We start from the raw sequence: 23,773 nt of genomic DNA, 5'->3' as shown, positions 1-23,773 counted from the left end.
GAAACCTCGGAAATAGAACTATTGCTCTATTTTATAATATATTTACATGTGTGTATGCATGCATGCATGTTTGTGTATTTTATTCTAATCTACATCATGTAAGGCAGTATTCCTCTCTAGATCTCTCAGCTGCCAGAAAAAAATACAGAAGATAGAATAATAAAAAAAAAAGCTCTTCACTAGTTCAGGAATATATATTTTCAGAATGAATTATCTTTCTCAAAGGAAAAAGGTGACTGATTAGAAAATATTAGTGAAGTAGTCTGCTTTATTGACTTCATGGGCATTTTTTTTAAATGTGTCATTCTGCATAGTCAAAATGTTGACAAGTGAAATTCTTGTTGCTGGGGCCATGCTTAAGGCTTTTTGAGCTTAGTTTCAACTGCCAAAGTTGACCTTCCACTGGCTTAACCTGCAAGAACACATATCCATCTCCATACCGTGATGAGACATTGGAGGAGGGCTTTAGTAAAGAGCCCTGGGGGTAAAAACAAAATAAAACAAAACAAAACAAATTTGTCTTTAGGTGATCATGCCAGTTAAATTCAGATAAGCTCATCAGTAGACTTAATAAAATCTAACAGTGGATATAAATCATTGAAGTATTGAAAACCTTCACTAAAAATTTGAATTGGAGCTTTTTTGTCATGTCCAGATAAAACTTTTTGTGAAGTGCTTTAGTCTTTATTTTTCACACACATACACACACATATCATTTAGCACACATTATACTTTTTCAATTAATTAAGATGATTGACTTGAATAGATATAATGTAACTGTCAATTACACATTGACAACCTCATAATTGTTATTGGTATCTGATTTACTTAGTACTATGTAATTATTCATTGCTAATGTCTGTTTTTCATTAACATTTGATTGACTTGCCAAACTGTTACTCAATTATATTTTAATGATCTTAGAATCCAAACTCAGTAATACATATTGGTTTAATATGGTTTTCTGTTATTCAGTTATGCCTTAATGATCTTGGGCTAGTTTCAGTGATCTATTTTGAGCATTAAATTTGATGAATCACAGTTGGCAATTTTTATGTCAGGTATGTTTTTAAAATTCAAGAGCAAGAAGTCTCCAACTTACTCTAAATGATTGATTCCATCTAAATACTGATATGTTGCTGATACACATATATGTGCATATATACATAAACATAGACTAATATTTGCATAACTTGTTTGAATGTTAAATAAGTGATTTTTGAGTCATATCAGTGACTATGTCTTAACAGCAAAACAGAATAAATATTGATCATTTTCCAAATATATAGAGAGTTATATTGAGCATCATGTTTTTTTCTTTAGCTGGTATGATGATCAAGACTGGTCAACTCTTGATTATCAGTAAGGATGGATGATTCATATAATCAGATAATTTTATTTAGGTTTGAAATGCATCATCTTACTTTTCACCATGGATTTTTCTTTATAAAAATGTTTCTCTTCACGTAATGTTAAGCTTAATTTGTATTTTCTGAAATCAGAATGCTAAGTGGTGGTGGGAATCTGACTTGAATGTGTGGAAGGGGGAGACTCATAGTATCTTGGAATTTTAGGATTAATAGATACCATTGAATCCAAATACTTCATTTCACAGATGAGAAAACAGAGGCTCAGAGAGATTAAGTGACTTGCTTGAAGTTATGAAAATAGATAATGACTGAGAGGGGACCAAAACCATGACTCTCAAAAAAATATTCTTTCAACCAAACCACACTCACTCTGCATGCATATAATCAAGTGCTGCCTTTACATCTCAAACTTTGGCTTTATATAAGCAGTGAATTAGACATGACATTTTCTGCCGCTTCTCATTATATGTGATATATATATATACATATATATGTATATGTATGTGTATATATGTATATACAAATATATATGATATATATCACATATATATGTATAAATGTGGGTATATGTATATAGTATGTGTATATATATGTGTGTGTGTGTGTGTGTGTGTGTGTGTGTGTATACACACACACTCATCTTCCAGAATATATACACTAAAAATGGTTAAATTTGATTGTTGCATTTACTGAACTGGGCTCACTCTGGTGTTTAAGCCCATATAAATGGACCCCTTCTCCTCTAGCAAGGAAGTGGTGTATAAAGGGTAGGTGCTATGCCTTGTGTTAGGATGAGGTGGACCAAAATTGCAGCACTGACATTTACCAAGTATAGGAATAAGTTCCTTAAATTTTCAGGTTCTCAGTTTCCTAATTTTTAAAAAGGTTACGATAATAACACTTGAACTCTTTTCCTCATAATCTTTATCTCATAGAGTCTAAGTATTAATTAATATAAAATGGTTAGAAAGTACAATATGAATTTAAAGAGTAAAAATAATGAGAATAGATAGGATTATGTCCACAAAGACTGAAATAAAATGGAAGGTTTACAGATTACTCCAGTGCTACTTGAGTGACCAATTTATACAACCAAAAGCTGAAAATGAAGACACACACACACACACACACACACACACACACACACACACACACCTATAGCCATTGTGGAGTAAATGAAATGAAAATATCTTACAAAGTTAAGAAAATATTATATACTTGTGTTGATCCTCAGTGTATCTCTTTTTCTGTCTCTCTGTTTCTCTGTCTGTCTTTCTCTCCATCTCTGTGTGTCTGTTTCTGTGTCTGTTTCTTTTGCTCTCTTTGTGTCTGTCTCTGTCCTCAGAGAAGAGCACATTAGCAGCTGGTTGGTCTGCCTGCTACAAGTCTCTCCTCACTCTAGTCCATCCTCTATTCAGCTGCCATAGTGATCTTTGGTCACACCCTTACTAAGTAAAATCTACTGGCACTCTGTCACCTCCAGAATCAAATTAAAAATCTGTTTCAGGTTCAATGCCCTTCATCACCTCCCCCAACATTTCATTTTGTGTACATATGTGTTAGTGTCTATACACACACACACATATGCACACACATATACATATACATGCATATACACGCATGTACATATACATATATACACATACATACATATATATATATATATACATGTATACATAACCAAGACTGATAGAATGATTAAATATGGGAGCTTCACTGTTCTTGATAAAGAGTTTCATGTTTCAAAACAAAATGACTATATATATATATTATATATACATATATATTATATATACATATATTATATATACACATATTATATATATATACATACATATATATATGTATATTGCATGTAAAACCTTTACCTGAGAACTTTGATACATTATTTTTTCAAATTTAACCATTTTACTTATTAAACTCATTTTTTTGGTGGAAAACTTTTTGAATTTCATGTAATCAAAATAATCTTTATCTTTTATTAAGAATACATCTTCTCATAGCTGTGAAAATCATGTGAGCTATTTCTCTTCTATTTGTTTTTACTGGCAAGGTCTTTAATATTAAGGTCAGGTATCAATTTTGAGTTTAATATGGTATATAATATTGTTTAGTGCAAGACTAATTCTGCCAAATTGTTTTCTGAAATTCCCAGCAATTTTAATCAAATAGAGACATCTTTCATTACTAATTTTTGATATAGGTTTTATTGAATATTGGTCTATTGAGTTCTATTGTTTCTGGTTCTCCACTTATCAGTTTTGTTGTTTAATTAATTCCAAATGGTTTTGATGACTGTAGCTTCATAATAATTTGAGATCTGGAATGCTATTTCTCTTTCTTTTCTATCTTTTTCAGTATTTCCCTTCGTATTTTATTTCTCACAATGAATTTTATTATTTTATCAAGTTTATAAACCGTCCTTTTGTTAGTTTGATTAGTTTTTCATTAAAACTGTGAGTTCCAGGGAACACTCCAAGGTTTGATGTGATAAGAAAAATGCTTTCTGTAAGCAGCCATATGTGAAGGACCTTGTCATCTTTAACAACATTGTTGTCTTATTTCCCCACCTCCTTTTATAAGTAAAAGTTCTGAGGTTGTTTTTTTCTATGTCTTTTAAAGAGCAATCTTTAAGCACCCTCAGAATTGTATATCTCCAGCAATAACCTCTGTATGTAGTTTATCTATTTCATCATTGATTTTTTCATTTTTTTTGTTTGTTTCAAGTTTATTTACACATGTGTAAGTTGCAAAACCAAAACTGATAGAATGATTAAATATGGGAGCTTCACTGTTCTTGATAAAGAGTTTCATGTTTCAAAACAAAACAAAACAAAACAACAACAACAACAAATGCCTCATTTCATTCCCTATTTAGCTGTCCAGTACACTCCCCAGGGATTGGAACATCACACTGTGTCCAGCAAGTCTGTTAGAGGCCTCTTTTTCACCCTGAGATTTCCTGTGGGAGCCAAATCCAGCCTGCCCAACTGCAGTATATGTCTTTGCACCTATATCATTTCCATGACTAGGGTAGATATTTGTAGCCATCTTGCTCCTGATTGTTCTTAAAGTGTCCTTAGTTAACTTCTAGTTTCTCTTTACCTCAGGAGATTTTCTTTACTGCTCCAGAAGATTTTCCCAGAGCAGTCCATCTCAAATTGTCAGATCTTTCTTCCTATCCAGACTTGAGACAGTTAGGTATTGGAGTGGATAAAGCACTAGGCCTAGAATCACGTAAGCCTGAGTTCAAACCCAGCCACAGATACTTACTAGCTATATGACCCTGGGCAAGTCATTTAATCTCTGTTTGCTTCAATTTCCTCAACTGTACAATGGGGATAATAACAGCACTTACCTCATAAGATTGTTGTGAGGTTTAAGTAAAGTAATATTTGTAAAGTACTTAGCACAATAACTGACACATAAAGAGTAATTCCTGTATAAATGCTTATTCTCTTCCCTGAGGTTACTTGAAGCTCCATAGTGAGATTCAGGACTCTGGGACCTCACGAAACTAAATATCTCCACTTACAACAAAGTTCAGAAATCACAGTAGGGCCCTGGGTAGTTTAATCACTTGTCTTCCCCAAATGGATTTTTCTCTAGTCACTTATAATCTGTTTGACCTAATTCCTCAATGAATAGCATACTCCCATCCAGTCATAATGTTGTAGGTGGAAAATGAAATAATTGCAGCAACAAAGGCTTAAGCTTCTCAGTGTATCAATTTCTTTTTATTTATTTATTAATTTATTTTGAATTATCAACAATCAATTCCATAAGCTTTTAAGTTTTAAATTTTTCTCCCCCTCACTCCCCACCTCTCTCACCAAGATGGTGAGAAATCTTATATAGGCTATACATATACTTGCCTATTAAACATATTTTCACATTAGTGACATTGTAAACAAGAATTAGAACCTATAGGAGTCACCAGAAAGAGGAAACAAAACACAACCGATTAAAAAAAAATAGAAATAGTATGCTTCAATCTGCATTCAAACTCCATAGTTCTTTATTCTTTGTGGATAGCATTTTCCATCACGAGGTCTTTGGAGATGTCTTAGATCCTTGTGTTGCTGAGAAGAGTTAAGTTTATCAATATTAGTCACTGTAGAACGTGGTTATTACTGTGTACAACATTCTCCTGGTTCTGCTCACTTCACTCAGCATCAGACCATATAAGTCTTTCCAGGTTTTTCTGAAGTCAGCCTGTTCATCATTTCTTATAGCACGATAGTATTCCATTACATTCATATACCACATCTTGTTCAGCCATTCCCCAATTGATGGGCATCCTCTCAAATTCCACTTCTTTGTCACCACAAAAAGAGCTGCTACAAATATTTTTGTACATCTGGGTCCTTTTCCCATTTGCATGATCTCTCTGGGATATAGCCCTAGAAGTGCTATTGCTGGGTCAAAAGGTAGGCACATTTTTATAGCCCTTTGGGCATAGTTCCAAATTGCTCTCCAAAATGGTTGGATTATTTCACAACTCCACCAACAATGCATTAGTGTTCCAATTTTCCCACATATTCTCCAATATTTATCATTTTCTTGTTGTAGGATTCTTGTTTTTGATCCACTCTGCTATCTGCTTCCATTTTATGGGAGAGTTCTTTCCATTCATTGTCACAGTTATGATTACTACCTGTATATTTCCCTCCACACTATTCTTCTTCCTGCTTGTCCTCTCTCTCCTTTCACCCTTTCCCACTTCACCAGTGTTTTGATTCCATCTTCCACCTCCCCTGATCTGCCCTTCCTTCTGTCAGTCCCCACCCCACCTCTTTATTTAATCTCCATCCCTCCTACTTTCCTGTTGGGTAAAATAGATTTCTATATTCAACTGATTGTGTATATTATTCCATCTTTGAATCAATACTGATGAAAGTAAGGTTTAAACAATGCCCATGCCCCCCTCCCATCTTCTCCTCCACAGTAATAGATCTTTCTTGCCTCTTCACATGTGATAATTATGCCCATTCTACCTCTCCCTCCCTTCTGCATCCATTATACTCCTCTTTCTGATCTCTTAATAGTTTTTATGTCATTCCCTCCAATTCACCTCATACCCCTACTTTCTGTCTATGTATGTTTCCTCTATATGTGCTATTAGTAATATTTTTTAAGAGTTGCAAAGTTTAACTCTATTGAATCTCTTATGTTTTCTTTTCACTTTTTACCTTTTTATGCTTCTCTCAGGTCTTGATAACAGAGGTCCAATTTTTGGTTTCCTTATAAAGGTTTGAAATCCTTCTATTTCATTGAACAACCATTTTTAATTTATGTATTATGCTTAATTTTGCTGAGTAAATGATTCTCAGTGGTAGCCGTAGCTCCTTTGCCCTCTGGAATATCATGTTCCATGACCTCAGAATCCTTTAATGTTGCAGCTGCCTAGTCCTGTGTGATCCCGATTGTGACTCCCTGATATTTGAATTGTTTCTTTCTGGTCATGTATAGTGTTTTTTTTTTTTTTTCCTTGACCTGATAGTTCTGAAATTTGGTTATAATGTTCATTGGAGTTTTTATTTTAGGATCTCTTTCCTGAGATGATTGGTGGATTCTTTCAATGTCTATTTTGTCCTCTGTTTCCTGGACGGCAGGGCAGTTTTTCTTGATAATTTCTTCAAAGATCCTGTCCAGGTCCCCAGGTCCTCCTTTGGATTATGGCTTTCAGGTAGTCCAATGATTCTAATATTGTCTCTCCTAGATCTATTTTCCAGGTCAGTTGTTTTTCCAATGAGGTATTTTACATTTTCTTCCACTTTTTCATTCTTTTTAATTTATTTGATTGATTAATAATGCCTCATAGTGGCATTAGCTTCCAGTTGCCTAATTCTAAGTTTTAAGGTTTGTTTTCCTCAGTTAGCTTTTATACTTTCTTTTCTATTTGGCCAATTGTACTCTTTAAGGAGTTGTTTTCTTCAGTGGATTTTTGTATCTCCTTTTCTATTTGACAAATTATATTTTTTAAGCAGTTTTCCAAACTGTTCACACTTTTTTAATAATTTTCTTCCATCACCCTCATTTCTTTTCCCAATTTTTCTTCTCTCTCTCTTATATGTTTTTTAAGTTCCTCTTTGAGCTCTTCCATGAGTTCTTTCTGGGCTTGAGACCACTTCCCATTTTTCTTTGGGGTTTTGCCCATAGGTGTTTTGACATTTTTGTCCTCTTCTGAGTTTATGTCTTGGTCTTCCCTGTCACCACAATAACTTTCTATGGTTAGGTTCTTTTTTGTTGTTGTTCTTTGCTCATCTTTTCTTTCTCTTTTTGTCCCTTTTCCTTTCTTTTTAATTTGATCTAAGCTGCCATTGTAGAAGTGGCTCTGCATCAGGCTTCTTGTGCCAGTGGCTGCAGACCCTGGCTGTTTACCTGGTACAGCACTGATGTTGCCCTCAGTTCCACAGGTATCACTCGTGTCTAGTTCTGTATTGAGGGGGTGGGGTGTGAGTTGGCTGGCACTGCTAGAGGCTGGTGGTGTCTGGCAGCTTACCTGGTGCTGAGCTGGGGTCCTTTTGGTGGTGTCTGGTGTGTGCTGAGGCCAGGTGGGGTTTTTCTACATTTCCCTGGGGCTATACTGAAACAGATAGAGCTTACATCTCTGGAGGAAGCCTGCCTGCCTGGAGCTATAGTGAAATATGTGGTGGTTCTTGGAGCTGGAGTCTGCTGGTTCCTCTGGCTATGCTGAGGCACATGGGTGGAGTGGTGGGGTGAGGTCCTGGTGTTAGTACCACAATGGGACTCAGGATCTCCCACTGGTTTGCTGAGGTGGGGCTAGCTGCTGTCTTGCTGGGACACTTCCTATCCTGGAATGTGTTCCTCTTTTACCTGAGTGAGAGGGACCTTTCTTTCTGATCCTCCAAGTCTCCTGGGCTAAAAGACTATTCCACCCCATCTTTCCACTGACTCTGTTGTTCCAGGATTTGTTCTGGAATGCTGTTTTGTGGCTTGTTGGAGGTGAATATGGGAGAGCTACAGTGATTTGCTGCTTACTCCACCATCTTGGCTTCCCAGAGCAGTCTTTGAGTTTTTCAATCAACCTTTTGACCCAATACTTTCACCTCTATAGTTTTGACAACGATAAAGAAGAAGAAGACAATCATGATCATGATTATCATGATGATGATGATGATAACCATGGCAGTCCTTTCTCCTAGTTCTTATTTCTGTCTGACTATTCCTTCACTGAATCCTTTGCTGGTTTTCATTCAGGTCATAAACACTAACCATCTGTTTCTAAAGACTCTATCCTGAACCTTCTTTGGTTCTATATTATCTTACTTGGTTTTATCATCAGCTCCAATAGATTAAATTATCATCTCTATATAAATCATATCATCTCTCTTTATGATATATTATCAGCTCTATCCAGCTCTAATCTGTCTTCTGAGCTCTTATCTCACATCTCTAACTGCTTATTCAACAAGTTAAACTTAACATGTTCAAAACTGAACTTATTATCTGTCTCCAACAAACCCTGCCCCTTTTCCCCAACTTCCCTATTGCTATCAATGGCATCACCACCCTCCTAGTCACATACACACTTATAACCTAGGAGTCATCTTTGAAACTGCTCCCTTCACACCACTATATCTAATCTGTTGCCAAGTCCTGTAGATTATACTTTTGCAAAATCTGTCACATTTTCCCCATTTTCTCTTCTTAAACTGGTACCACCCTGATGGAGACCTCAGTACTTTACAACTGAATAATTACAGTAGTCTTCTGGTTGATCTGTGTGGTTCATCTCTCTTCACTCTAGTTTTTTCCTACATTCAACTGCCAAAATCATCTTTCTAAAGTGTAGGTCTTACCATGTCTCTCTATTACTCATTAATATACTGGAACATCACCCTATTACCCCCTTCCAAATCAAATTTTAAAAATCTCCTTGTATTCCAAAACCCTTTGCAACCTGGCCTTTTTTAACTTTTCCATTCTTCTTATATTTTATTTTCTTCTATTTACTCTGGGATCCAGGAACATGGAGTTCCTTGTTGTTCTTCACTTTCATCAGTCCATCTCCTGACAGTATGTATGGCTCTCCCATTCCTTAGATACCTTCTGTCTTCATCTCTTCCTCTTGGCTTTTCTGGCTTTCATGGCTTCCTTGAATTCCTTCAAGACTCAGCTCAAATACTTCCATTTGTAAGAAGCCTTCCCTTGTCCCCCTCAATTCCAGTGCCTTCCCTCTGAGATTACTTTCATTATCCTCCCTCTCTGTAGAGTTATATAAATATATAAATATACATATAATATACTTATATATGTATATATATATATATATATACACATGTAGCCATAAGAAGTTGTAATTGGCATGTATAGTTGTTTAAATGTTACTTTCCCCAATGCAATGTGAGCTTTTTGAAGGCAGAGACCAATATTTTTTTGTTTCCTCAACACTTACCATAATGCCTGGTACATAGTAAGTTCTTAGAAGGGCTTATTGACTTTCCTTGACCTTTATTTAATTTTTATATCTTTTTTTCATTTATTTAATTTTTCTAAGATCATAAGGTCATAGACCTGCATCTTGAATGAATCTTAGATGTGTTCTAGTCCAAACATAGGAAACTATTGCATAGATTAATGCATAGTAAATAATAGCAGAACTGAGATTTGAACACAGGTCCTCCAATGTCAAATTCAGTGCTCTTTCCATTGTCCCATGCTGACTAGTTTTGTATTAGTTTGAATCTTTATGCTAATAAATAAATGATCTGATTTAAAAAACTTGATTTAGAATGACTCCCACACCAATAAGGAGTTGTTTCTTGTCTGTTAAAACATAATTAAATTACTTTTGGTTTGTTGTTTGGTCTCTCCCAATTCTTTTCTTGAAGAAAGAACTCATGATACAGAGGTGTAAGTCTTTAGCCTTTTAAATTCTTTACTCTAAAGCCACATTTTCCAATATTTTTCACTGTTGTCTGTATGACAGCTGTCTCCCATCAGTGAAATTAACAATCATCAAGTTATATAATGACTTTGTTTAGAGGGTTTTACTAAATTCTTCATAGACTTTCTCTACCTCTTCCTTGTGACAGATGTTTATACATAAAAGGCAACCATTTATATGGAAGTCTTTTGGAAAATATTCTTCACAAGCTCTCCAACATGAGATGAACAAAAGCCTTCTAAATCAATAATTCTTTAACTCTGTGTGTGTGTGTGTGTGTGTGTGTGAGAGAGAGAGAGAGAGAGAGAGAGAGAGAGAGAGAGAGAGAGAGAGAGAGAAAGTGGAATACATTTTAGCAATATGTTGACTCCTATGGACTCATTCTAAGAATAATGTCTTTAAAAGCTAAAATAAAATGGATAAGATTACAAAAGAAAATGATCATACTGAAGTGAAGTTATTAAAATGTAAAAAAAAGCAAATTCATAGAACTCAGGTTAACAACCCATGTGCTAAATCCTATTTCTTGATCTAATTTCAATACCTTTGTGATTCTTAGCACTTTTGGCTTCCTTTTTCAATATGTTAAAACCATTAGTCCATGATTAGACAGAAGCTGCAACAAGATAGAAGGCCATTTTATTTGTTCCCCTTTTTTTTCATTTTGATCAACAAAACTGGGAGGGATTTTTGAAGTCATCTAGCCCAAACCTCTTATTTTACAAGACAGGAAACTGAGGCACAGAGAAGCTAAGTGAAAGTCACAAAGGCTTTTAGTAGAAGAGCTTGTATTCAAACTCAAGTCACCAGACCCTAAACCCAGTGTGTCCAGGCTTTCTATTCTACCATAATTCCTTTCATATGTACTGTTGTCAAAGAATCTTCATCATGGGTTATTCTTATATAGATGCGTCTTTATTTAGCCAGGCTGTCATAGGAAAGCATATATAGTCTATTGTAAACCTTTTCTGAATGATATAACCTATCAAAGCTTGAATACCACTGCTGGAAGATCTTAGATTCTGAATTTACTTGCACCATCTAGTAAAAGTAGGATTTCCTTGATAATGTTTTTATTAGACCTGCAATTTCATCAATATAGGAGTTTCCAGTGAGCAACTCCTTCTACCACTGAAAATCAATGCCTCCTATGCTGCTCAGATTTTTCAAAAGTAGTGTGGGCCACTAAGATGTTGAATGACTTGCCCAGGGTCACCCAGTCAGTACTTGTCACAATTGGGCTTTGAACATGGGCTTTACTTGCTTTGAAAATATCTAACACTCCACAAATGACTCTTGATGAAGAATTGTTGAAGAATAAACTTCTTCATATCTCACTTTCATTATGGGTAGAAATCAGTGTGGGCAGCCACTCCAGCAGGAGTTCAGTAGTATCTCAAAATCTCTGCCCACAAAGAATAGTGTACTATACGTCTGTTCCCTGTGGAAGGCTATCAAACTCCTTACACTTAAGTAAGGTTGTTTTCCATGCCAATTACCATTGGCACAGTTTTTGGTGCTAAACTCAGTTATAAATACCTCCTTATGGTTATCTTTTTGTTGTTAACTTGGCTTATATATAAGATTTTAATCTAGCTGGCTAGCTATCATTTTACATGTGTGCTGTATTAAGAAGAGCACTAATCTAACATGGTAGGCTTGGATTCCAGTTTTTCAATTGCTTATTGGCTATATACATTCTGCTACTGAAATTATTTATAAATAAACTTGGTTAAGTGACTTATCCTCTCTGGGCTTTTGCTTCCTCTATTTCAAAATGAGACTACTAATTCTTTTTCAACATTAAGGCTGAAAACTGGGTGAAATGACCTTTTAAGGTCTCATTCTGCTCTAAAATCATTGATTCTATGATGTTTGACACATTGATTTGGTTGGTAAACAAAATTATACTAAAATAGAACATCCATCATGACTCCTGTGTAAATTGAAGATAATAAATCATTTTACATAAACTAAATTAGTTTTTCATTTGATTTGTCGGTGGTATATTTAATTTTCTCAAGATCTCTTTTAATTACCTGTTTCTAACAGTTAGCTGCTGTGATTTAATGGGCATATATGTTGATGGAAGTCAGTGAGAAATATTGCAAATACAAGGTTCTCTTGCTGTGTTCTAAAGCCAAAAATGGTTGAAAAATTAAAAAGCCAATTTATAAAATGATTTTTATCTTTGTGATTTAAGACAAAGAGTGTTCAGAATTTTGTATTGAGTGTGTCTAATTTCCATAAGCAAGATTATTGAAAATTCTCTCTGACCACAAACTACTATTCTAACATTTCCATCTGTGCCTCACCCTTCCTGAAAGAATTTTTTATCCTCACCACAACCTTGAAGTGCTTTCTCATATAATCCATTGCCCACTGCTCTGACCTTATTTACTTCTCTTCCCATCCTTTCCCTTCACACATTTAACATCAAAATATCAGATTCCCTCATATCCTTTGCTCTTTTCCTGTCTTTGCTACTTCTTTGCCTAACCTGCCTTTTGTAATTCAGCATGATATAGAGGAAAGGGTCAGGAGAAATGGATCCATATGTGCTTCTGATGTTTACTATCTATGTCCTTGGGCAACTCAACATAAGCTCGTGGAGCCTCGTTTCTTTTTCTTTTCTTTTCTTTTTTAATTAATTAATTTATTTTTAGTTTTCAACATTCACTTCCATAAGATTTTGAGTTCCACATTTTCTCCCCATCTCTGCCCTCCCCTCACCCTAAGATGGCATGCAATTTGATATAGGTTTTATATAAACATTCATATTAAACCAATTTATCCATTAAGCATGTTGTAAAGAAGAATTAGAACCAATGGGAGAAACCATGAGAAAGAAGAAACAAATGAAAAAAGTAAAAAGAGAGAGAGCAAATAATATGCTTCAATCTGCATTCTGATTCCATAGTTCTTTTTCTGGATGTGGACATTTTCCATCATGAGTAATTTGGAGTTGTCTTAGATCCTTCCATTGCTAAGAAGAGACAAGTCTATCAAAGTTAGTCATCACACAATGTGGCTGTTACTGTGTATGATGTTCTCCTGGTTATGCTCACTTCACTCAGCATCATTTCATGTAAGTCTTCCCAGGTTTTTCTGAAGTCTTCCTATTCATCATTTCTTATAGCACAATAGTATTCCATTACATTCATATATCACAACTTGTTCAGCCATTCCCCATTTGATGAGCATCCACTCAATTTGCAATTCTTTGACACCACAAAAAGAGCTGCTATAAATACTTTTTTTGTACATGTGGGTCCTTTTCCCATTTTTATAATCTCTTTGGGATACAGACCCAGAAGTGGTATTGCTGGGTGAAAGAGTTAGCCCTTTGGGCATAGTTCCAAATTGCTCTCCAGAATGGTTGGATCAGTTCACAACTCCACCAACAATGTATTAATGATCCAATTTCCCCACATCTTCTCCAACATTTATCATTTTCCTGTTTTGAATGAATTGTATTCTTACAAATTTGACTCAGTTCTCCATATTATAGAAATGAGGCCTTTATCAGAGACATTGGTTATAAAAATTCTTTTCCAGTTTTCTGTTTCCCTCCTAATCTTCTTTGCATTGGCTTTGTTTGTGCAAAACATTTTCAATTTAATGTAATCAAAATTATCCATTTTGCATTTCATAATGTTCTCTATCTCTTTTTTGGTCGTAAATTCTTCTGTTCTCCATACATCTGATAGGTAAACTATTTCTTGCTCTCCCAGTTTGCTTAAAGTATCAGCCTTTATATTTAAATTGTGTACCCATTTTGATTATATTTTGGTACATAGTGTAAGATTTTGGTCTATGTATAATTTCTGTCACACTATTTTCCAGTTTTCCTAGCAGTTTTTGTCAAATAGTAAACTCTTATTACCTCATTTCTCTTTCTAAGAAATTAATGGTTTTGTACTAGATACCTTCTGAGTTCCCTTCCATCTCTAGAACTATGATCTTATGAATGACTCTTACTCCTATACTATTGAATTTTTTTTGAAGGAAGCCATATAATTTTGCCAATAAGATTTTCATATCTTTCCCTTTATCCTTCCCTTTTGAATTCTATCAGATTCCCCTCAAGGGTTATCAAAACCTTTTCTATTTTCAAGCTACTTCCACTCTATGAAAAAAACACATTTGTTTTAAAATACATTTCATTGTTTAAGGAACTGAAAGGTTCCATTACATCTAAATGGAAATGCATACAAATACAAGAAATAAAAATACTGCCAATGTCATTCACTCACCCTTACAATCCATCTTCCTCCAAACAACATTTTATTACAATAGTTAGCCATCTTTTCTAAGACTTTTTGCCAGGTCTTCTAACTTTGTCAGCTTTTAAGAGGGAAAATATGTCTTGTCTTATGTTCTTCTTAGTTCTTTGAGTATTGCTGTTTGTCTCTTGAAGGCTTTTTGCAGTAAATTATTAGTTTTTATCCATCTCACCCTTAAGAGTCATTTTGTTCTATTTTAAACACTGCAAGGGAGGGAGTATTTTTAAAACTTTTTCTACAAATGTTAATGGGTTACCAGCTTCAATTTCTGCTACCAGGTGCATTCAGCACCCACATTTTCTTTCCTAAGTTCCTAATTGAAATCATGAAATCTCTATATCTTTAATCCAGAAAATTAGGTTATCAGGTTTCCTAAGGAAACCCCTCTGCCCTGTTTTATAAAGTCCTCAGAGTCCTTAGAATCATTGGGAAGCTGAGTAAAAAAGGCCACTTTGTGGTAGTTAGGTAGTGTTAAAGATAAGAGCACTGCATCTGAAGGCAGGTAGAACTGAGTTCAAATCTAGCCTTTGATGCTTACTAGCTTTGTTACCTTGAACAAGTCTATTATCCTCAGTTTCTTCATATATAAATTGAGATACTAATAACAGTTGTTTCACAGGGTAATGCCGAGAACCCAAAAAGTTTAAAACTCTTAATGTGCTTTACTTCTCACCCTCACCTTCATCCTTGTCCCCATCCTCCTCCTTGTTGTGGTCATTGTTGTTGTCCTCCTCCTTCTTCCTCCTCCTCCTCCTCCTCCTCCTCCTCCTCCTCCTCCTCCTCCTCCTCCTCCTCCTCCTCCTCCTTCTTCTTCTTCTTCTTCTTCTTCTTCTTCTTCTTCTTCTTCTTCTTCTTCTTCTTCTTCTTCTTCTTCTTCTTCTTCTTCTTCTTCATCATCATCATTGCCATGCTGCTATTAAGTGTTTTTCTTCTTTGTCTTATCTTCTTTCCAAATCCCAGTTGTTTTTATTTCATTATCCCACCATTTCATCACTTGTGCTGGACTCTTTGGAATTGAGAAATGATGAAGTAGGCTTCGATTTTTGTTTTATATTGCTGTTTTATTTAAGCAAGCATAACATAATTCAGGCATCAAATTTCTTATATTGCATGCATGCTTGTTGAATGCATGGATACATGGATGAATGAATGACTAGCTGAATGAATTAATTGTTTGAATTAAACAATTTAACAATTTCAACAATTTTACCAATGACCTGAAGGGATGTGTAGATAGCAAATTTATTGTAAGTAGTTGAGATTTCAAGATCTGGTACTGCATTGAAGTTGACAGTAGCAGCTGTCCCTTCACCCCTTTTCCTTTCAGAATTTCTTACAGTAGTCACAAGCTTTTCCCCTTCCTTTTCAGGGTTTTTAGTATTTTCTTGATGCTACTCTGGTGTCAGCCTAATTTCCATAGCCTGATTTCTCTCTCTCTCTCTCTCTCTCACACACACACACACATGCACATATGCATACACACACATGCACATACACACATGCACATATGCACAAACATATGCACATGTACACACACACACGGGTTGGGATGGAGGGTAATATCAAGTATTTGATAAGGGATGCAAAGACAAATGGAATACAAGAGTGTATTCTCTTCTCCAGTTTGAAAACAACAAACAAACAGCAGGAATTGAGGAAAATTTAAGAAGTATACACCTTGAAATGAGAAAGATTAGAATCCAATAGCCATAACTTAGCTAGGACTGAGAGCTGGAAAGCATTGACTGATATGGGCCAGTCAAGACCTCTTCATGGCTGTTATGGGATGGGATCAGATCAGGGTTGGGTCATGAAGTCCAACAAGCAAAAGAGCTAGAAATGTATTAAATTACAGAGATGTATATTGGTTATGGCCATCTCATCTCATAGTAAGACCTATTATAGACAGAATAGACAGACATGAAGACAGGCAGACAGGAAAAAAAGAGAGATCCAGATAGAGATAAGACAGTGACAGACAGACTGACAGGCAGACAGAGACAAAGCAACAGAAAGAGACAGAAACAGAGGGAGACAGAGACAAAGAAAGACCTAGTTTCAGAGAAAGACAAAGACAAAACGAGAGATAGGATAAAGAGAATGGCATAGAGATCAAGAGAGACAAACATAGAGGGACAGAGTCATAGAAGAACAGAAAGAGATGACACATAGTCCTGGAAACAGCATCAGTGGAACTCTGTAGCTCCAAAAAGATTAGAAAGCATCAGAAAACCCTGGACCGAAACACTAGAAGAGGTGTTAGAACTGAGAAACAAAGATATACAGAACCACTATGTAGAGTACCAAACCAACACCTTGCCATCCATTGCTAATCTGACTCATACTGACTATGCAAATTTGGAGAAGATCTGACTCTCTAGAAAACCTAAATTAACCTGCTTGGTGGGACCACAACAGTATTGTGCTAATGTAAGCATTTGGTAACTAAGTCATTTAGTGGAAAAGATGAAGTCTATCAGAGGGGAAAGTTTTCTTAATTGTCTATGGATTCAAGTAAAAGTGTTTCTTTATTCTTTATTGTATATGTTTTTTTCCTTTCCCCCACATCTTATTCAGCTTGTGGCTTATAAGGGAATTGAAGAGGTTTAAGGAAGAGCTAGAAACTTGCTTTGCATAGCATCTTGGAATTGTCAATGTCTCTCTATTCTTCTTAGTGCAAGGCAGTGGAAGGAATATAAACTACTTGAAGGCAAAAAGTATTTAATTTCCATCTTTCAGTGTCTAGTTCCTAGAATAGTCATTATCACATAGCAAGTTCTTAAATGATGTTTATTGAGCTACAAGAAGCAAAACAAATTACAAAGTTAAATTTAAATTATTCTTGATACAGTCTTTGGACTTAACTACTACTTATTAACATAAGAAATTGAGAATTATCATTAAAGTTTCATGATTCTTGTAAGAAAATTCCATTATTTAATATTTTTTGTCTTGTATTACTTTGAGGTTGTGTTTGAGACAGGAAACTTTCATAAAATATCCAGTGGCAAGTCTGTCAAGTCACTGCCAATTTTTTTTCTTTCCTTCTATTCCATATTAGTACTTTCAAACTCATTCTCCATTGTATATTTTGAGATTTATTATTCTTCCTTATGTAAAATTGTATATCTCTTTATCATACTTTATCCCATTGAGCTCAGAACATCTGTCTGACTTTTTTTTAGATTGTTGGTATTCTCCTCTTATCCTCCAAATGCCATTAACTGTTGCCAACTTGATATTATCTGTACTTTGCAGCTGCACTCTGTACTATATCATTTATGAGAATGGTAAAAATACGGGACTTAATGTGGAATTTCTTTGAATTCTATTTGATATCTTTTCCCAATTTGATCACTCACATCAACATTTAGGTCTGTAACATTTATGAGGATAAGACTGAGGTCAGAATTTTTAAGTTGATGTGGCACAGTAGATAGAGAGCATTCTTTGAGACAGAAAACCTGGATTCAAGTCCAGCCCCTGACATATACTCTCTGTGTAACCTTGAAAAGGTCACTTCATCTCTAAATGCTCTCTGGGCAAGTTTTAAAGATTATACATAGCAAAGAGGTTGCCAAGCCACTTTGGTAGGAGCATTCTCACTCAAGATTTTCCTCTATCAAAGAAATCAGTTCCTGTCCCTATTCTTATTTTTTGGAACCTTGAGCTACTGAAATTCTCATTGACATTATTATGACATTAGGAAAACCTGAGTGTAATTAAAAAATATATCATTCCCAATACTTATTCTTCCAAGCCTAAGACAAGTCAGAAGAGAAAGTAGGGCAGAAACATTGCATAAGACAGACATCAAACTCAAATAAAAATATGGACCACTAAACCATAAATAAGGTCCCTCCAGCTGCATATTGACTTAGAAAACCACATCAATATTATCTATATTATATTGTCTTTTTTATTTATTTTATTAAATATTTCCCAATAACATTTTAATCTGGTTTGAGTGGCTTTTGGAGATGTTTGTGGGTACTGTTTGATACCTTTGAATAAGGGGAAAGAATAGTGGAAAAGGAGTAAGGTAGGAGATATGGCTTTAAACAAATTTCTGCCCCAGCCAACATTGACTATGTGCCAATCAGTATTCTGGATGATAGATTTCTTAACTGAACAGGAAGGGGTTTGGATGAGTTCTACTAAATGATAAGTCAGTCCACTGAAGTAGTATTACCTATCTGTCTCTTTATACTGGAGCCAAATTATACTAAACTGAACAAATATTTTACTTTGAGATTTACTCTCAAATCTTTATTTACTACATTTTATTGACTTGTTTTTTTCCAGAGGTCTAAGAGTGCTATGTTTTTCTTTAAATTGATGCCAATTGTTTTGTATATTGTAGTTATTCCCCAAAACTACCCATCATCTTCCCCAATGGGTACTTTTCCATTCTAACAAAGAAAAACAGTTAAGCAAAACCAATAAACACAATAAGATTTTGTACCTGTATTACCTCATCTCTCTACTAACAGAAGGGAAATGTGTCCTGTCATCTGCTTTCCAGAACTAAGATTAGTCATTTAATGAGAAATCAGCTGACTTTTAGTGTTAGGTATGATGATGACAACAATGATGGTGATGTATATTTCACCTAGTTCTGTTTCCTTTGTTTTATACCATTTCAGCCAACTCTTCTTATTTTTCTCTGAATTTCTCAAATGCCAAACTTATTAAATTATCAAATACTATTTCATTTAATTCACTTTTATCAACCCCTGATAACCATTATGTTCTTGCCAAAATGTAATGACTAATTAGGTAATTATACTGAATATAATGCCTGATGTTTCCAGTGTCATAATATATATCTACATTTTAATAAAAAGTTAAGCATTTAGGTATCTATAAAATTATTTTTAATCTTACTAAACCATCATAGTGATTGTGTTTATTCTTTTGCATTGATTTCAAAAGCTTTTCATGAAGACACAAAGAGACAGTGATTGCCCAGAGATATGAGTGAAAAGGTCTCTACTGTTTCATGGAAGCAGAAGGCACAACAAAATCATGAGTGTGACTGAAATATGTAACTCCTGCATATGAGTAGAATAAAATGAATCTGGAAAGACTTATTGTATCCAGAGTGTGCAACATTTTATGTTCAGGCTAAAGAGTTTTATTTATGTTGTATTTAACAAGGAATCAGTAAGTATTCTTGAATAAAGTGATATTAGTAGGTCACTGAATTAGGAAGAATAGTTTGGTAGCGCCCTGAAAGATGATTTAGAGAAGAGACAGACCATATGAGAAGTAATGAGTTTTATTAAGGGCAGTGGCAGTATAAGTGTAGAGCAAATGATAGATATAATAGTACTAATAGAAGGGTGTTATATAAAATATATATGGAACCTCATATAGAGTAGATATTCGATGAGTAATTTTTGAATGAAAGAATGAATGGCAGGCAGCTTGGTGGCACAGTGGATAGAGCACCGGCTCTGGAGTCAGGAAGACCTGAGTTCAATTTCGACATCAGACACTTGATTACTTGATACTTATTACCTGTGTCATCCTGGGCAAATCACTTAACCCCAACTACCTCTCAAAGAAAAAAAAAAGAATAAGTGAATAGGAATAAATTAATTAACCCAACAGAAAAAGTATTTATAAAGCTCCAACTATGTGGAAAGAATTATAACAGGCACTAAAAAATAAAGACAAAATAAAAAACAAACAACAATCTCTGTCCTCAAATTATTTACATTCTATTGAATCAGAAGATAAAGCAGATGAATAGATAGATAATTTTAGGTGTAAGGAGAGAACATTAATAAGAAGGGTTAGGAAAAAAGTGACAAGAGCTGAGCCTTGAAGGAATGTAAGAATTTTAAGTGACAGTGATAAGGGAGGAGAACATTCTAGACATGTAGGACAACTTGTGCTAATATGTGGAGGTATGGGATGGTTTAGATAACATTAATCCCTAGTTTGCCTAGAGCATAGAGGCCACAACAGAGACTAATGTATTCAAACATAAGACTGGATCAATACTGCTAAGGACTTTAAATGACAAGCTCAGGATTTTGAATTTTATCCATTTTAGCCACTAAGGCTTTTAAGCAGAAGAATGACATGGAAAGCCATGGTTTAGGTAGATGATTTTTGCAGTTGTGTGGAAGATTGATTGGGGAGAGGACAGACTGGAAGCCAGGAGCCTAGATAGCATACTGTTGTAATTTCCCTAGAAAGGGATGAAGAGGACCTGAATTAGGGTAGTGGACATATGAATGAATACAAAGGAATGGATTGAGAAATGTGGCAGAGGAAGAATGAACATAATTTGGATGTGAATTAGATATGGAGGCATGTAGGTGAGTCAGAAATCAAGGATGATTTTGAGGTTAAGAATCTATGTCACCAGAAAAATGATAGTACTCAATAAAAATAGAGAAATTTGGGTGACAAGACAGATTTAGTTGGGGTGACAATATGTTGTCTTTTAGTTATATTGATTTTGTAGTATCTAAAAGTATACAATTGGATATATCCAACAAGAAGTCATTAATGTAGGATTGACCAAATGAGAGATAATTAAGTCATATATCAGCCATCAGGTTCCAAATCACCTTTGTCCTCATTTAGGCATGAAATATTAAATAATCATTGTATTATATTTACTGTTGATTGGAGCAAATTTGTTTTAATAGTTATTTGTTGAATTAAGATTTAAATTTATTTTTATTTTAAAAAAGTAATATATTTGTCTAAAAATCATGCTAAAACATTCAATAATTTAAAAAATTGATTTGTGCCCTCTTCTCAAAGCATTCATTATTAATATTGCAAGAGGAGTGCACCTCAGTTTAGTACCAAAGACTATGCCAGATGGGAGTGACTCACTCATATCCCACTATGATAGATAGATTTCTATTATGGTTCTGGTGACAGACTGTTATTTGAGGACCAGACTAGCTAAATTCAAAGGAGTTAATCATTAGAATTTTAGCCCCAGAGTAAGAAATTTTTCAATCCAGCAAATTATGAGGACATCTACTAAAGAAGTAGAAAGAAGCATTTTAGAAAATGATGATGGTATTAAATATACATAAATACAAGCCAGCAGCAAAACTTTCTTTAAAATAAGACCCCATAGCCAAAGACAAGTGAAACAAGCAGGGGGTGGAGCCAAGATGGCAGACTGAAAGCAGGAAATTGCCTGGGCTCTCCCCCAGACTCCTTCAACTGCCTTTAAAAAGTGACTCTGGGAGTTATGCTTCTGGGAGCCAAGATGGCAGAGTAAGAAGTAAGTCACTCTCACTGTCTCTTATTAAGCTCTGAAAGCCCAGAAAAAATCACCCTAGGAAAAACCTTGGAACAGCTGAACCAACAGAAGGACAGGGTGCAGCAGTCTGGTAGCCCAGGTAGCTTGAGGTGGGACAGGAACGGGAAAGGCTCATCTTGCCCTGGGGTAAGGGGAACAGTACAGAAAGGGAGGTGGCCCAGCAAGCTATGAGGCATACCTACCTCAGCATACCAGGATGAGATACTGAACACCAAGTGGTGGAGTAGGCAAACACCAACACTAGGACCCCCGAGTGCCTCAGTAGGGGAAGTGGAACCAGTAGAAATTGGTTCAAAAAAAGAACACCATGTCCTGGCATTCTGTCGCAACTAAGTCTCCCAGTGCCTTAGCAAAACTCTGGGAAGTGCTCCAAGGGATCCCCCTAGGCAGAGAAACATCCCACAGCAGGGAAATATCCATCTGAAAGGAGCCAAAGAAAGCGAAAACAAGGAAAGGCCTGGGTAAGCAGGCAACCTCCAGTGGCCAGACTACCCAATCCTACCCCTTGAGTCCCAGTGTTGCTGATTCCAGTCCAACACCAGGTAACGTACCAGAATCCTACAGTCTCCAACTGCCAGCACTGGAGGCCACAGCACACAAAGCCAGTAACCAGGTCTCAGGATCCCAACACAAGAAGCTTGGGTCAGTACCCCCTGTTCCCCAGTAGGAGAGCTCAGTCTTTCTAAAGGCCAAGAAATAAGCAAACACCATGAGCAAAAACAAAACAAAATGAGACAAACAAACAAACAAAAAACATTCTAAAGATTCTTATTATGGGAACAGTGAAGATCAAGGCAGAAATTCTAAAGAGGACAACATTGTAAACAAACCCACATCTGGAACCTCAACAGGGAATGTGAACTGGTCTGAAGCCTAAAAAGCCATCTTGGAACAGCTCAAGAAGGATTTTAATGGGGCAGGTAGGTGGCACAGGGGGTAGAGCACTGGCTCTGAAATCAGGAGGACTTGAGTTCAAATCCGGCCTCAGACCAAGCACTTGACACTTACTAGCTGTGTGACCCTGGACAAGTCACTTAACCCCAACTGACAAAAAAAGAAAAGAAGGATTTTAAAAGTCAAATAAGAGAGGTAGAAGAAAAATTGGGAAAAGAAATGAGAGGTATGGAAGAGAGAGCCAATAGCTTGGAAAAGGAAGGACAAAAATTAACTGTAGAAAACAAGTCCTTAAAAATACAATTGGCCAACTGAAAAAAACAGCACACTGAAGAAAACAATTTGTTAAAAATTAGAATTGGGCAAGTGGAAGCTAATGACTCTGTGAGAGAGCTAGAATCAGTCAAACAGAAACAAAAGAATGAAAAAATAGATGAAAACAGAAAGTACCTCATTAGTAAAACAACTGACTTGGAAAATAGATAGGGGAGAGACAATTTAAAAATTATTAGTCTACCTGAAAATCACAATGAAACAAAGAGCCTGAACAACATCTTTCAGGAAATCATTAAAGAAAACTGCCCTGAGGTCCCAGAACCAGAGAGTAAAATAGTCATAGAAAGAATCCACAGATCACTTCCTAAAAGAGATCTCAAATTGAAAATGCCAAGGAATGTAGTAGCCAAATTCCAAAATTACCAGCTCAAAGAAAAAATACTGCAAGCAGCCAGAAAGAAACAATTTAAATATAATGGAACCACAGTCAAGATTTTGCAGGACATTACAGCTTCTACATTAAAAGATTGAAGGTCATTGAATATGATATTCCATAAGGCAAAGGAGCTTGGATTACAACCAAGGATCAACTACCCAGAAAAAAATGAGCATAATCTTTCAGGTGAGGAGATGGACATTTAATGAAATAAGGGACTTCTAAATCTTCCTGATAAAAAGAGCAGAGCCCAACAGAAAATTTGATCTTCAAATACGAGACTCAAGAGAGACA

The sequence above is a fragment of the Vombatus ursinus genome, unplaced genomic scaffold (genome assembly GCF_900497805.2).
Source record: "Vombatus ursinus unplaced genomic scaffold, bare-nosed wombat genome assembly UNPS02014830.1, whole genome shotgun sequence".
Taxonomy (NCBI): Eukaryota; Metazoa; Chordata; class Mammalia; order Diprotodontia; family Vombatidae; genus Vombatus; species Vombatus ursinus.
Note: the sequence above shows the minus strand (reverse complement) of the source record.